Below are 15,000 nucleotides of genomic sequence, written 5' to 3'. Positions count from 1 at the left end.
GAAGGCCATGTGGAACATTTAAAATTTCATTATTTTCAGCTGAAGACTACTTTCTGACGCAGAGAACCCTTTAAGATTTGCAAGAAGGCAACATTTACATTGCCAACTGTTATTTCTCGACAAACACGGAATTCCGTTTCACCCGTGGAAGTGTCTCAATTTAATTGCGTTTTTACGTTACAGCGTCTACCATTGTCTACTCTTCACCTATTTACGGCTATTTATTGACAATTTTTCGACGCCAACTTACACCAAACAACCTAACAATACCTCGCTATCTACTCCAATTAACCTCGTTTCTATATTCACCATTCTCTCCACATCTCCCTACACGCTCTTCAAACACCGAATCCCCCTCTTCGCCTGGCGCAATGCACACAACGCAAGGCCTTAGTTATCTCTCCCCGAATGACCCACGTCACTAATGCCTCGCTGTCTCCTCAGTTCATATTCACTGCAGTCACTGTCCCAACCCCAACACTTCCCCAACCTCCCTCGTACTCCCACTCACAAATGCCCCAAATTTCTCCAACCAGTCCCCAACACCCAGACCCCAACCGACCGCAATGCCCCCCCCTTTCAACCCTCAGCACCCCCCCCCACCACCCCACCCCGACCAGATCTACCCCACGGCAACACGACCCCGCGAGGCGACAGGTGTTCAACGCACGCAGATGTCTCGTTACAAAACTGCCTGGCCTGAAGACTCCCCTTGTCCCCAATCCTCCGATGCGCATTTCCTGCAATTCTCAAGCTATGTGGCCATCCCACAAAGGGCATGGTACCGCTATCCCTCCCCGTGCCCCACCCGAAGGCGCAAGGACGGGCAGACGACGCCCTCGCCCTCCCTGGCCCGCGATTCCACGCTTGTTTCCCCAACTGCGCAGCAACTAATCCTTATCGCAGGCGAGGAGATTGTCCTTCTGCACCAAAACAAAGAGAAGTGTTCGATAACAACACAAAGTATACAAAGCTTATGGATGTACGTATGTATATATAGGGACATATATATAAATATATATATGTGTGTATGTGTGTGTGTGTGTGTGTGTGTGTGTGTGTGTGTGTGTGTGTGTGTGTGTGTGTGTGTGTGTGTGTGTGTGTGTGTGTGTGTATTATATATATATACATATATATATATAAATTATATATATCATATATATATTTTATATATATATATTATATATATATTATATATATATGTATGTATGTATGTATGTATGTATATATATATTTAACCCAAATGCCGCCGGGGAAATTAACTAAAAATGGGGAAAATGCTGTGCCTATTTTCTATATTTTTTTGTGAAATGTTTGCCCATAGCCACAAAGGAGTCAATTAGTAGACCTTGTGACCGTACCTGATTTGAATTGGCGGGGAAAAACGTATTTTTTACTAGTGCTATGAATATCGATGGTGTTATTTTTATTATAAACATTATAATTATTATAATGTTTTTTAACATTATTAACAGCAAAATAAGATAACGTAAAATATTTCGTAAATCAAAGAAAAGGGTGAACGGGCCAGATAGGCGGTACTCGTAACTGGCTCATTGGTGACTTAGTACAAGTGTAGCCATCTAAGTGTTAACACAATCAAACAAGTACTCAAAGTGGGCATAGCACGTACCTACACGTCATACCCGTCGGCAAGGGGATATATATTATATATATGATTATATATGCGCATATATATACGTGTGTGTGTGTGTGTGTATATGTATATATATATATATATATATATATGTAAATATATGTATATTTATTTATTTATTTACATATTTATATATATACATACATATCAGTGTGCGTGTGCGTGTGCGTGTGCGTGTGCGTGTGCGTGTGCGTGTGCGTGTGCGTGTGTGTGTGTGTGTGTGTGTGTGTGTGTGTGTGTGTGTGTGTGCATCACCAATGACCCCCCCCCTTACCCCCAACCCACCTCCCGACGAGGGAGGAAAAGGGAAAAGTTGGAAAGTAGGTCGGTAGGTCCGTAGGAAGGGAGGAAAAGGGGAGAAATATATTTTTTCTTCTCCAAAATAGATGAAATTAATCTACTCTCTCTCTCTCTCTCTCTCTCTCTCTCTCTCTCTCTCTCTCTCTCTCTCTCTCTCTCTCTCTCTCTCTCTCTCTCTCTCTCTCTCTCTCTCTCCTCTTCCTCCTTTCTCCCTCTCCCTCCCTCGAGCCCCCATCCTTAGGCGCAAAGGAATGAAACGCCAGTGACCTTCATCGAGGAAAGGGACTGAGGCAAGCGTAAGGGTGAATGGACTTCAATGGCGGAACATGCAGCAACACCTTAAGGTACACCAAATTCAAGAGAGAAAGACCCACAGAGTCCCAAAACGACGGAGAGAGACAGCGCGACGCCTGCACCGCCCACGTGGCAAGACGAGGTTGGAGTACGGGTCGTCTCTCCTGACCCCCCCCCCCCTACTTCCCGCAACGACCTCATCGATGCTCTAAACACTTGTCTGCGCATCTGTTGCCAGGCTCCGCAACAAAGAGAAGGGTTTGTGCGCATCTTGCTCTATCCTTTGAGCTTTGACACACACACACACACACGGACACATACATGCACGCAGGCAAACAACACAACACAACACACACACACACAGCCCCCCATCCACCTCCCGCCCCCCCACACACACAGCCCACCCAAACACACATACACACAGCCCTTTCCCTCCCCATACACACACACATACCCATATTACGTGCAATATTTTCGGGAGATGCTCATAATTTGGACACTTCGTTTTGGGGGTTCTGATTGCGTACTATAACGGGTATTCCTCTATTAGGTGTATTTATGAGATCAATATGCGTCCCGTATGTAAACGTTTATGGGAGGAAGGGGGAAGGGGGGTAAGGGGGAGTCGGTAGGGAACGTAAGGGAGGGGTGGTGGCGTGGAAAGAAGAGGAAGGAATAGGAAGGGGTGGGGAAGGAAGAGGAGGAAGTGAGGAAGGAAGAGGAGGAAGTGAGGAAGGAGGAGGAGGAAGTGAGGAATGAAGAGGGAGAAAGAGGAGGAAGTGAGGAATGAAGAGGGAGAAAGGGGAGGAAGTGGGGCACGGGGAGGGAGGAAGGGGGAGGTGTGAAAAGGAGAGGAAACAGAAGGAGGTGATGTGAAAGGGAGGGGAATCGAGGGGAGACAAAGGAGGAGAATGAGGTGAGGAAGGAATGGGCAAGCAAGGGAGGTCAAAGGAGGGAAGAGAGGAAGGGCACGAAAGGAAAAAAAAAAGAAAGGGAGCAGAAGGTGGGGACTGCAGAATGGAGGAGAGGAGTGGAGAGAAGAGTGGAGGAAACGAGACGGGAGGGAAGGGAAGGGAAGAAGAATGAGAGAACAGGGACGGGAAGGGGAGGCGAGGGAATTGCAAAACGCAGGAGGGGAGGAGGAAGGAAAGATACAAACGTAGCCAACAACCTGAAGAAGAAGAAGAAGAAGAAGACCTAGCGAATATATTCATTTCCGCGTTCCCGAGCAACATCGGAAAAAAGGTGAAAATAGCCGGTCAATTAGCAATGGTCCGCTCTAAGCCACGCTCATCAGCCAGATTGAGATCGGTCCTCGGGGATCGCTTCACAAAAGACGCTTGCGAATCCCGCGCTGCCAAGGTCCGTCTCTAGATTCGTCTTTCATTTCTTCCAAGCTATGAATTCTTTTACACGAATCTTTTAGAGCCTCTTTGTTTCCTTTATTATCATAGTTCATTAGCTACAATAGATCTCAAAAGTTTTTTTCTTCCTTTCTTATATAATCAATATTACCTTAATTACAATAGATCTCGTTAATCTTAGCGTGACTTGCTGAGCATGACTACTAATCAATGCTTATCAAGGTAAAGCAGTGTGTGCTGCCATTATCTCCTTTGTCTGCCGCGACACTTTGGGTGAAACATTTATTTGAGTAAATAATGTTACTAACACACACACACACACACACACACACACACACACACACACACACACACACACACACACACACACATATATATATATATATATATATATATATATATGTGTGTGTGTATATATATTTATTCATTATATATATATTTATTCATTATATATATATGTATATAATATATATATATTTATTCATTTATATATATATGTATATAATATATATATATATATGTATATAATATATATATGTGTGTGTGTGTGTGTGTGTGTGTGTGTGTGTGTGTGTGTGTGTGTGTGTGTGTGTGTGTGTGTGTGTGTGTGTGTGTGTGTGTGTATGTGTGTATGTGTGTATGTGTGTATGTGTGTATGTGTGTATGTGTGTATGTGTGTATGTATGTATGTATGTATGTATGTATGTATGTATGTATGTATGTATGTATATGTATATGTATATGTATATGTATATGTATATGTATATGTATATGAATATGAATATGAATATGAATATGAATATGAATATGAATATGTATATGTATATATATACATATATAAATATTAAAGGGCATCGCCAAAATATTTACTTCTTCGTGTGCCGGCATACTGAATAGTTTGACAAATCACGGGTAAAACAGTCTACGGTACTACAAACCCACATTTCACAAGCGACCGAGGATTCCCATGAAAAATACCGGAAGAAAAGTCCCATTGCCTCAGGAGGAAGCAAGAACCACATAAAAGAACTGTACTAACCTCAAAGCAAAAATAAGTAAGTAAATAAGTAAATAAATAAGTAAATAAATAAATAAACTAATAAATAAACGAATAAACAAACAAACAACAAAAACAGAACGACCTTTCTCCACCCAGTTAATTCAAATTCCCCCCAAAATAAACCAAATGAATTACGAAATATAACAACCTCGAACCACACCCCCCCCCAAAAAAAAAAAAAAAATCGCTAAAAAAATGGAATATCCCAACTCCAGCCCTGAATGCTAAGGCCGGGCACAGCAGGAAATTCTACCCCCGGGGGCAAGGAAGGGAGGGCGAGGTTGTACACTCAAGTCATACAATATGCATCCGGGAGCCCTCTTAGGATGCGAATACAAAAGTCGAGTCGCTCTTTAGGCTATTTTCATTTCTTCGCGAGATAACTGACGGAGTGGAGAGGAAATGCGAACACACACCAGCTTAAAGTGCAGACCGAAGCATTTGAAATAACGCGGTAACTTGCTTTAGATATTAGCAAACATGAAAAATTGAGACGGACAAATTGCAAATTTAAAATTCTGTGCGCGTGTGCGTCTGTGAAAACTCTATGGACACGTCAGCCCGAATTTCAACTTCACAAATCGCCATCCAAAAAAATAACCCAATCAAATCAGCACAGATCCAAAAGCACACACACACACACGTACATACATACAAACACACAAACATACGCAACAGACTACTAACGGCACAGCCCCTCCCCCCCCCCCCTTCTAGAGCTTGACCCTTGACCTTTCGTAAAGTAACACATGCTAAATTTACGGCTGAAAATAGTCTCTTTCCGCGGCCCGAGCCAAGGTGCAAAGTCTTCAAAGATTCAGGTCAGTTGCCTTAAAATTGGAAGAAGACGCTCGGCAAAAATATCACCTCCTGCGCGAGTCTTGACAATAAAATTTTACGGACGGAGCAGGGGGAGGACGAGGACGAGGAGGAGGAGGAGGAGGAGAAGGAGGAGGAGGGGAAGGAGAAGGAGAAGGAGAAGGAGAAGGTGGAGGTGGAGGTGGAGGAAGAGGAGGAGGAGAAGAAGGAGGAGGAGGAGGAGGAGGAGGAGAACGAGGACGAGGAGGAGAAGGGGGAGGAATAGGAGGAGGAGAATTAGGAATAGGTTTAAGAGGAGGAAGAAGAGGGGGTTAAGCAGAGCGACGCCTCATAAGAAAGGGGAGAGTAAATATTCATAACGACAAGATAACTAAAAGTGGAAGAAAGTTGGAATACTAAAGAAAACGGAATATAAATTAACCAAAGAAGGGAATATAAATAAATAGACCCGCACACACAGACAAACACACACACACACAAATAAAAATACAAAAACAAACAAACCAAACAGGGCACCCTTCCCCCGCTCCTCCCTCGAGCAGCAGCAGCAGAAGCAGTAGCAGAAGCAGCAGGGGCAGGAGCAGCAGTAGCAGATTTAGGCCACTTTTATTGATGCTCCGTTATCGACCGTCCCTTTAGCACCCCGGCCTGGCTCGCTCCCGCACGCCGCTGCCTACAGCCTGCTCGCGCCAACTCGCCTCCAACGACCCCCTCCCCCCCCCCCGCCGCCGCAATGAGGGAGGGTTGGTGCAGAGAAACACCCTCTTCCGAATCTGAGTGTGGGGGGAGGGGAGGGGAGGGAAGGGGAGGCGAACTCTTTGGAACAGTTTGAGTATAGGCACCCCCTTTGGAATATGGTCCGCTTAGTATACTACCCTTTTGAAATGACAAAAAGAACGACTCAGTTTGTACGAACGATCCCCGTCTTCACACCAGGACAAATAAGCGAAGAAACGACCACTTCCGAGCATGATCCAGTGAGGAAGGATAATGGAAGACGAGAGAGAGAGAGAGAGAGAGAGAGAGAGAGAGAGAGAGAGAGAGAGAGAGAGAGAGAGAGAGAGAGAGAGAGAGAGAGAGAGAGAGAGAGAAAGTTTAGTTTAAAAGTTTAGTTTGATTCCATTTGTTACAATGGATATTCTTGGTGTGACATAGTGTCTGTTTCATTTTGCTTCCAAGTTATCCCCTGTGTGCAAGGAATGGCCGGGGTTACCATCCACTGGCGGCGAGGGATTCGAACGCAGGTCAGCAAGATTGCTAGACGAGATCGCTAACGCTGCACCACACAGCAGAGAGAGAGAGAGGGAAAGAGAGAGAGAAAGAGAAAGAGAAAGAGAAAGAAAGAAAGAAAGAAAGAGAGAGAGAGAGAGAGAGAGAGAGAGAGAGAGAGAGAGAGAGAGAGAGAGAGAGAGAGAGAGAGAGAGAGAGACAGACAGACAAACGGAGGGAAAGAAATAGAGAAAGAAAGAGAAAAAGAAAGAGAAAAAGAAAGAGAAAGACAGAGCGAGTCGAGCCGCGGGAGTCTACAAGCCAGGCGATACACCGCGGGGAATTCGATATCGCTTACGACGACAGAATACCACACAGGCATAATGAACTTAATCACAGAAAGACGTAGAAAGAAGGCTGCCTAAATTGCTGAGAAGCGATCTGGGTAATCTCATTGCAACACAACATAATCTAACGAATCATGGTATGAACAACCGAAGAACATGAAAAGGTAAAACATAATCATGTACAAATAAATATGAATGACTAAATTAATAAACAAATAAATATATGAATAAATAAAGTCACGGGAATAAAAATAATAATAATAATAATAAGAAGAAGAAGATGAAGAAAAAAAAGAAGAAGTAGAAGAAAAAGGAGAAGAAGAAGTACAAAAGGAGAAGAAGAAGTACAAAAGAAGAAGAAGAAGTACAAAAGAAGAAGAAGAAGTACAAAAGGAGAAGAAGAAGTAGAAGAAGAAGAAGAAATAGAAGAAGAAGATGAAGGCCATAGAGATTCCCTTTCGTCCTTCCTTGAATACGAGAGAATCTCCCGGTGTTTTTTGTATTTCTCTCTCCTTACTTCCTTCATTAAAAAAATTCGTATCGCTTCGCTTTTTTCCGTCTTCGGTTCCCGTTTCTCTTCGTTTCTCTGCAAAGCAGGACGGGCTATTCTCGGGCTCCAGGGCCTCGCGACGAAGCCCCCCACCCCCCTTCTCCTCGCGGCCAGATCTCCACCAAGGTCATGGCGGCGGAAAAAGAGGAAGAAGAGGAAGAAGAAGAAGAAGAAGAAGAAGAAGAAGAAGAAGAAGAAGAAGAAGGAGAAGAAGAGAAGAAGGAGAAGGAGAAGAAGAAGAAGAAGGAGAAGAAGAAGGAGAAGAAGAAGAAGAAGAAAAATCAGTAGAAGAAGAGGAAGAAAAAGAAGAAGAGAAAGAATAAGGAGAAGAAGAGGAAGAATAAGAGAAGAAGCAGAAGCAGAATAAGAAGACGAAGTAGAAGAAGACGAAGACGAAGGGGAAGTAGAAGACGAAGAGGAAGTAAAAGTAGAGGAAGAAGACGAAGCAGAAGAAAAAGAAGAAGTAGAAGACGAAGTAGAAGAAGAAAACGAAGAAGAAGGCTGGATAGAGATTCTCGCTCGGCGTTTTTTTTTTTTTTTTTCAATCCTTCGTTTAAATCTTTCCGTCTTCGGTTCAATTTTCGTTTCGTTTCTCGTCCTCGTTTTCTGTTTCCGTCTTCGGCTTCCAATTCGCTTTTCGTTTTCCATTGTCGTTTCTCGTTTCGCTTCGGCTGACCACTTCTAGATTCGCCCTTTGAAACTTTTTGTGTGTGTTTAGAGGGACGGCCATTCTTTGGGGAATGAAAGAGAGAGAGAGAGAGAGAGAGAGAGAGAGAGAGAGAGAGAGAGAGAGAGAGAGAGAGAGAGAGAGAGAGAGAGAGAGAGAGAGAGAGAAAGAAAGAAAAATGAAAGAGAATGCAATAAAGAGCAAGCGAATGAAAGCATTTAAGAACTAATTTCTACTTTCTAAATGGGATTTCGGCAACTTTACGAGAATAATTAGACAAAGCCCTGTGAGGAAAAAAAAAAAAAAAAAAAAACTTTTGAAACGTCCTTAATCCCCAAATATATAACATCCAATTTCGCTTCTCCTCCATATTCCCCAGACGACCTAACGGGAACGATATCATATTTCATGAAAAAGAAAATAGAAAGAAGGAGAAAGAAACAAAGAAAAAAAAAGAAAAAAAGAAAGAAAGAAGGAAAAAATACAAAAACAAAAAAGAAAGAAAAACAAAGGAAAAAAAGAAAGAGAAAAACATGAAAATAATTAAAAAAGAGAGAAAAAAAAAAAAGAATGCAAGAAAGAAAACGAACAGAAAATCGAAGCAGCTGCAGTCGGTCCCCAAGATCGCCCTCTTTCACAGTAAAAAAGAGACAGACAGATAAAGCACATCGTAATAAATCAAATTACGAAGAGGTCAAGGAGGGGAAGGTGAAACAGAAAACGTGGAAGCTAAAAAACGTAAGAGAGAGAGAGAGAGGAGAAATAGAAGTAAGAGAAGAGAAGAGAAGAGAAGAGAAGAGAGAGAGAGAGAGAAAGCGTAGAGAGAGAGAGAGAAGCGTAGAGAGAGAGAGAGAGAGAAAAGCGTAGAGAGAGAAAAGCGTAGAGAGAGAGAGAGGAAAGCGTAGAGAGAGTGAGAGAAAAGCGTAGAGAGAGAGAGAAAAAAAAAACGTAGAGAGAGAGAAAAAAACGTATAGAGAGAGAGAAAAAAACGTAGAGAGAGAGAGAGAGAAAACGTAGAGAGAGAGAAAAAAAAACGTAGGGAGAGAGAGAGAGAAAAACGTAGAGAGAGAGAGAAAAGCGTAGAGAGAGAGAGAAAAAACGGAGAGATAGAAGAATAGAAAAGAGAAGAGAAGAGAGAGACGCAGAGCGAAGATAGATAAGAGAATAGAAAGAAAAGAGAGAAAAAAGAAGACAGACCAAAAAGAAGAGAATAAAGGAGAAGAGAAGATGAAAAAAAGGTTACGGGGTAAAAAAAACAACTAAAGAACGAAAGAAAAAAACGAGAGAGAGAGAGAGAGAGAGAGAGAGAGAGAGAGAGAGAGAGAGAGAGAGAGAGAGAGAGAGAGAGAGAGAGAGAGAGAGAGAGAGCCAAAGGGGGGAGGGAGGGGGGGAGGGAGGGAGGGAGGGAGGGAGGGAGGGAGGGAGGGAGGGAGGGAGGGAGGGAGGGAGGGAGGGAGGGAGGGGAGAGCTTTCCGTGAGGATGCCGACGCTAATATTCCCGGAAAAAGAAAGAAAAAAAAAAGAAGAAAAAACTTGGGAGTCTTCGGCAGAGGGAAAGAACATTAAACTGGAATAGCGCCAAAACCAAAGGGGAGGGGGGATAAGGGGGGGTTGCGGAGCGGAGGGAGGGGGTATGGGGAGTGGAGATAAGGGGGAGATGGAGAGCGATGAGAGAGAGAGAGAGAGGGGGGGGGGGGGGAGAGAGAGGGAGGGAGGGAGAGAGAGAGAGAGAGAGAGAGAGAGAGAGAGAGAGAGAGAGAGAGAGAGAGAGAGAGAGAGAGAGAGAGAGAGAGAGATGGAGATGGAGATGGAGATGGAGATGGAGAGAGAGAGAGAGAGAGAGAGAGAGAGAGAGAGAGAGAGAGAGAGAGAGAGAGAGAGAGAGAGAGAGAGAGAGAGAGAGAGAACGGGGGGAGGGGGGGGGGGTGCAAAAGGGGAAATCCCCGGAGGAATTCCAAAATCGTCGGGAATCCTCCCCGACCTTCGATGTCTTGCCGGCTGATCTTTAGGCCGGCGGGCAAGTACACACGCACGCACGCACGCAAGCACGCACAGACGAAGCCCCCGAGCTCGCCAACGGAAGGTCAAACCAAGAGGCGGGTTGTCTCGTGGCGGCGAAGATTCAGCAGACAATGGGTGTGAGAGAGAGGGGAATGAGGATAAGAATAAGGGAATGGAGGACTACGGGAAAAGTGGGGGGCGGGGGGGGGGGGGGGAAACGGATAAAGAAAGGGGAATGTGGGTGGGTAAATGGGGAAGGAGTTAAGAGAATGTGAGTGGGGACATGGGGGAGAAGTTGGGGGAATGTGGGTGGGAAATGAGAATGGGTAAATATGGAAGGAGTGAGGGGAAGGGAGTGGTGGCGGAAAAGAGGAAATAGGAGGAGGGGAGAACGGGAACGAGTGTGGGAAATGGGTAACGAAGGAGTGAGGGAAATGGGAGAGAAGCGAGGGGATGGGGCAATAATGGAAGGGAGCACCGAAGGGGAAAATGATTGAGTGGAGGAGAGGGGAAAGAGTGAAGTGGGACACAGAAACAAAAACAAAACAAAAAAAACGAGACGCGAAGCTGGTGAGTCACAAATAGACGACGTGCGGAAGACCGAGATCCTGAGAACAGTTTTCCTCGAAGGCAAGAGGATGACTGACGCCTTTTGGGTCACCCCTTACCTATTCACTCTACCTACTCACCCCTCGCATACACACCCCTACCTATTCATGCCTCACCCACTCTCCCTTCACCCACTCACTCCCTAAACACCCACCTACTCACCCTTTCCCCACTCACCCTTTCCCACTCACCCCTGACATACCCACTCCCTCACCCTTCACCCTGGAACGCGAGTAGCAGCAGAGCGGTAAGGTTATTACGGAACTCCGCCACATGTACACTTAACTGTCCTGTACATTTAATAAATGTCCTTTGGGGTATTATATTTAACGACTGAATCAATACTGGTCCCGGGCGGCGTGTCTCCAATCTGGCTCCTCATGGAAGCGACTCCTCCGAGTAAAAATGGCGATACATTCAGTATTATTATTTTACTTTTCATTTATTTATTTTTTCTCTTTTTGTAAAACAAGACCCGATCTAAATCAACGTGAAAGACAATATCACAAACAAAAAGAGGATTTGTTATCTTTATTATCATTTAAACGTTCTGGCATCAGTCTTGTTAAAAATCTTATTAAAAGTACGACTTTGTTCTTGCGTCAGTCAGTTTATTCTTGTATATTAAAGTGAGATTTCTTTGATACATATCAAGCCACGCATCACTAAAATTTCAGAATGCGTAGTAGTAATAGTAGTAGTAATAGTAATAGTAGTAGTAGTAGTAGTAGTAGTAGTAGTAGTAGTAGTAGTAGTAGTAGCTGCAGCAGCAGCAAGAGCCGACGTGAGGTTGTAATCCCGTCCTTGTCAGGTCGCGGGCGTCCGTGCCGGTGCCTCGCAGGAGCCACTTCCCCCAACTTTAGTACCAATGTCCAGATCGATGGCAGACCCCGGTAGTGACACAAGGGGGCGGGGGTGGCATGGGGGGGGAGAGAGGGTAGGAGGGAGTGTCGTCCTCATAAAGCCCTACCCTTCTCCTTACTCTACCCCTACCCCTTGTCCCTTAGTCCCTCTCCCCCAACCGGTCACCCGGCCCCCCCTTTCCCCCCCGGCGATGAATTGGATTTCCCTCTCGCCCTTCCTCCTCGCACTTCAAACTCCCCCCCCCCCCCACACTTGATCCTCCTCCACTATTTCGGCCGAACCCCCTCCCCCTCCCCTACGAAGCCCCCTATAGTGGTTTCCATTGTTTCTTGCCTCCCCCCCGGACCCCCCCCTCCCACCCTCCGCGACTTTCCGCCTCCGGTTCCTCCATCTTTGAGCTTCTTCTGCTTTACCTTTTTTTTTTCTCTTTCTTCCTTAGTGCCTTAATTCTACCACCGCTGTACATCAACATGCGCATGGGAAGTAAATGCAAATACAGACACACGCACAAGTAAAATGCAAACAGACACGCACACACACACACACACACACACACACACACACACACACACACACACACACACACACACACACACACAAGCACGCCCACACATCCTCTTTCCCGCTCTCGCACTTCAAGTCCCCCTCCAGTGCCTTCGCCCTTGGGGTCTTCGTGCCTTCCGTTCGTTCCCCTTTTTGGTGACCTTGTCCTCTCGGCCTCTCCGTGGCACTAGGAGGAAACCTTTTCCTTCCCTGGTCATATCTAGTACTGCTGTGAAGGTTATTCCCTTTAGTTTACTTTCTCTCTTCCTTCCTTCTCTCTTTCTCTTTCTCTTTCTCTCCCTCTCTCTCTCTCTCTCTCTCTCTCTCTCTCTCTCTCTCTCTCTCTCTCTCTCTCTCTCTCTCTCTCTCTCTCTCTCTCTCTCTCTCTCTCTCTCTCCCCCCTCTCTCTCTCTCTCTCTCTCTTCCCCTATCTTTCTCTCTTTCTCCCTATCTCTCCCTTTTTCCCTATCTCTCTTTCTCTCCCTATTTCTCATTCCCCCTATCTCTCTCTTTCTCCCTATCTCTCTCTTTCTCCCTATCTCTCTCCCTCTCCCTCACTTCCCGCCAAAGCTCTTTAAGCCAGCCGTTTTTTTCTCTTCCTTAGCAAATAGAGGAAAAAATAGAAACATGACACGAGAAGCAGCCATTACAGCAGAAACTCCCCATCTCTTTCCCCTTCCCCTTCCCCTTCCCTTACCACCTTCTACCCTCCCTTTCCCCCACCACTTTCCCCTTCCTTTCCCCTCACCATCTTCCCCTCAACTCCCGTGAGATACAAAGATACGAAGATATACTTCACCCGTACGCTAGCATCCGGTTTTCTGGCGACTTACCTGCAAACAGAGAAATGTGGATTAGATTTTAAAAATCTGAATTAAAAAAAAAAATCCTCTCGTAAATTCAATAATCTTTTTCTATCTAATCACCCGTCTAATCACCTGTTAATGCAAGATACATGTCTACACCCAATCACACATGCAGGGGTGAACACAGTGCTATTCAACTACTTACAGGAGAAAGACGGAGTGGAAAGCAGGAGAAAGAGGAGAAAGAGGAGGAGGAGGAGGAGGAGGAGGAAGGGGAAGGGGGAGAGTGAGTGGTTGATAGATAGAAGGAGAGGGGATTGAGAAAGAGAAAGAGAAAGAGAGAGAGGGAGAGAGGAGGGGGAGGGGGAGAGGGAGAGGGAGAGGGAGAGGGGGAGCGGAGGAGAGGGGGAGAGGGAGAGAGAGAGAGAGAGAGAGAGAGAGAGAGAGAGAGAGAGAGAGAGAGGAGAGAGAGAGAGAGAGAGAGAGGAGAGAGAGAGAGAGAGAGAGAGAGAGAAGAGAGAGAAAGAGAGAAGAGAGAGAAGAGAGAGAGAGAGAGAGAGAGAGAGAGAGAGAGAGAGAGAGAGAGAGAGAGAGAGAAAACTACAATAGTAATAACAACTATAACTGTCCTTAAGAACATTTACTGAATACAAGTGCGAATTCCCTACTTGATAATAGAAGAATATAAATCACATATACAACAAAATAACCTAAAAAAAAAAAACAACTAACAACAATAGTGAGAAGGTTGATAATTATAACTGCAACAATGCTATTAACAGTAACTGCACTGACAATAGTACTGACAATGGCAACAGTAATACTAAAAACATCAGTATTATAAAAAAAAAAATCAAGTAGTAATAATATAAATAGTGGCAATAATAAAAAATATATATACATAACACAGCTGTAGTTGTAGGCTAATAGTAATGACAAAGGCAAACCAGAGATGTTGCATAGCAATCATCTACTTGCTATTATGATACCAATAAAATTAAAACAGACAAATCAAGACGCAGAATGCAATAAACATTGTAGCTTTATGTTACAAAAGAAAGTGAGAGGTAGTAAAAATGGCAACAGCAGAAAAAAAAAAACAGTTGTAGTAATAGAAGTCATCATAATGGTAGTCATGGTAGTCATAGTATTAGTAGTAATAGTAGTAGTTTTTGTAGTAGCAGTAGCAGTAGCAGTAATAGTATTCGTAGTGTTCGTAGTAGTAGTAGTAGTAGTAGTAGTAGCAGTCGTTGCTGTAGTATTAGTAGTAGTAATCATAGTCACAGTCGTAGCAGCAGCAGCAGTAGTATTAGTAGTAGTAGTAGCAATTACAATAATGGTAGTTATAGACACTAAAAGTAGTAGAAGTAGCAATAGCAGTAGTGATAGTAGCAATAAATACCAACAAACACAAACCACTTACTGCTCACTAATGGAAATAAAGATGCAAAGACTAATCGAACGAAAACACAGCTGGATAAAGGTTGCTTCAAACACGAAAGGAGAAGCACAATAAGAACACAAGAAGAGAAGAGAGAAAACAAAACAAAAACGGGAGGAGAAAAAAAAAAAAGATAACGTGGGAATGGGAAAGGAAAGGGAATAAAAAGATAACTAGAGATAAGGAGCAACAAGAGAGACCAACATCATTCTAAGTCTATTGGGAGGAAGAGATAAGAGAGCGATATGATGAGGGGAGGAGGAAGAGGCGATAACAAGAAGGGTTTAAAAATCATACGAAGACAATAATAACGACCATTACTAGCCATTGACAAGAAAGGGAGGAGGGAGGGATGGGGAGGGGCGCGCGCGCACGCACACGCACACGCACACTCACCACCACACACACACACACACACGCACACACGCACACACGCACGCACGCACACACGACGCACGCACGCACGCAC

General features: G+C 44.5%; 1 protein-coding gene across 6 annotated transcripts in view; it reads right to left on the bottom strand.

Annotated features, from left to right (window-relative positions):
- The window catches only part of LOC125039574 (synapse-associated protein 1-like), a 161,447-nt gene that overhangs the window by 140,643 nt on the left and 5,804 nt on the right, over positions 1–15,000 (bottom strand). The gene's annotated exons all lie outside the window — the stretch shown is intronic.

Source organism: Penaeus chinensis, chromosome 27 (genome assembly GCF_019202785.1).
Source record: "Penaeus chinensis breed Huanghai No. 1 chromosome 27, ASM1920278v2, whole genome shotgun sequence".
Lineage (NCBI taxonomy): Eukaryota > Metazoa > Arthropoda > Malacostraca > Decapoda > Penaeidae > Penaeus > Penaeus chinensis.
This window is presented reverse-complemented; position numbering and strand designations above follow the sequence as displayed.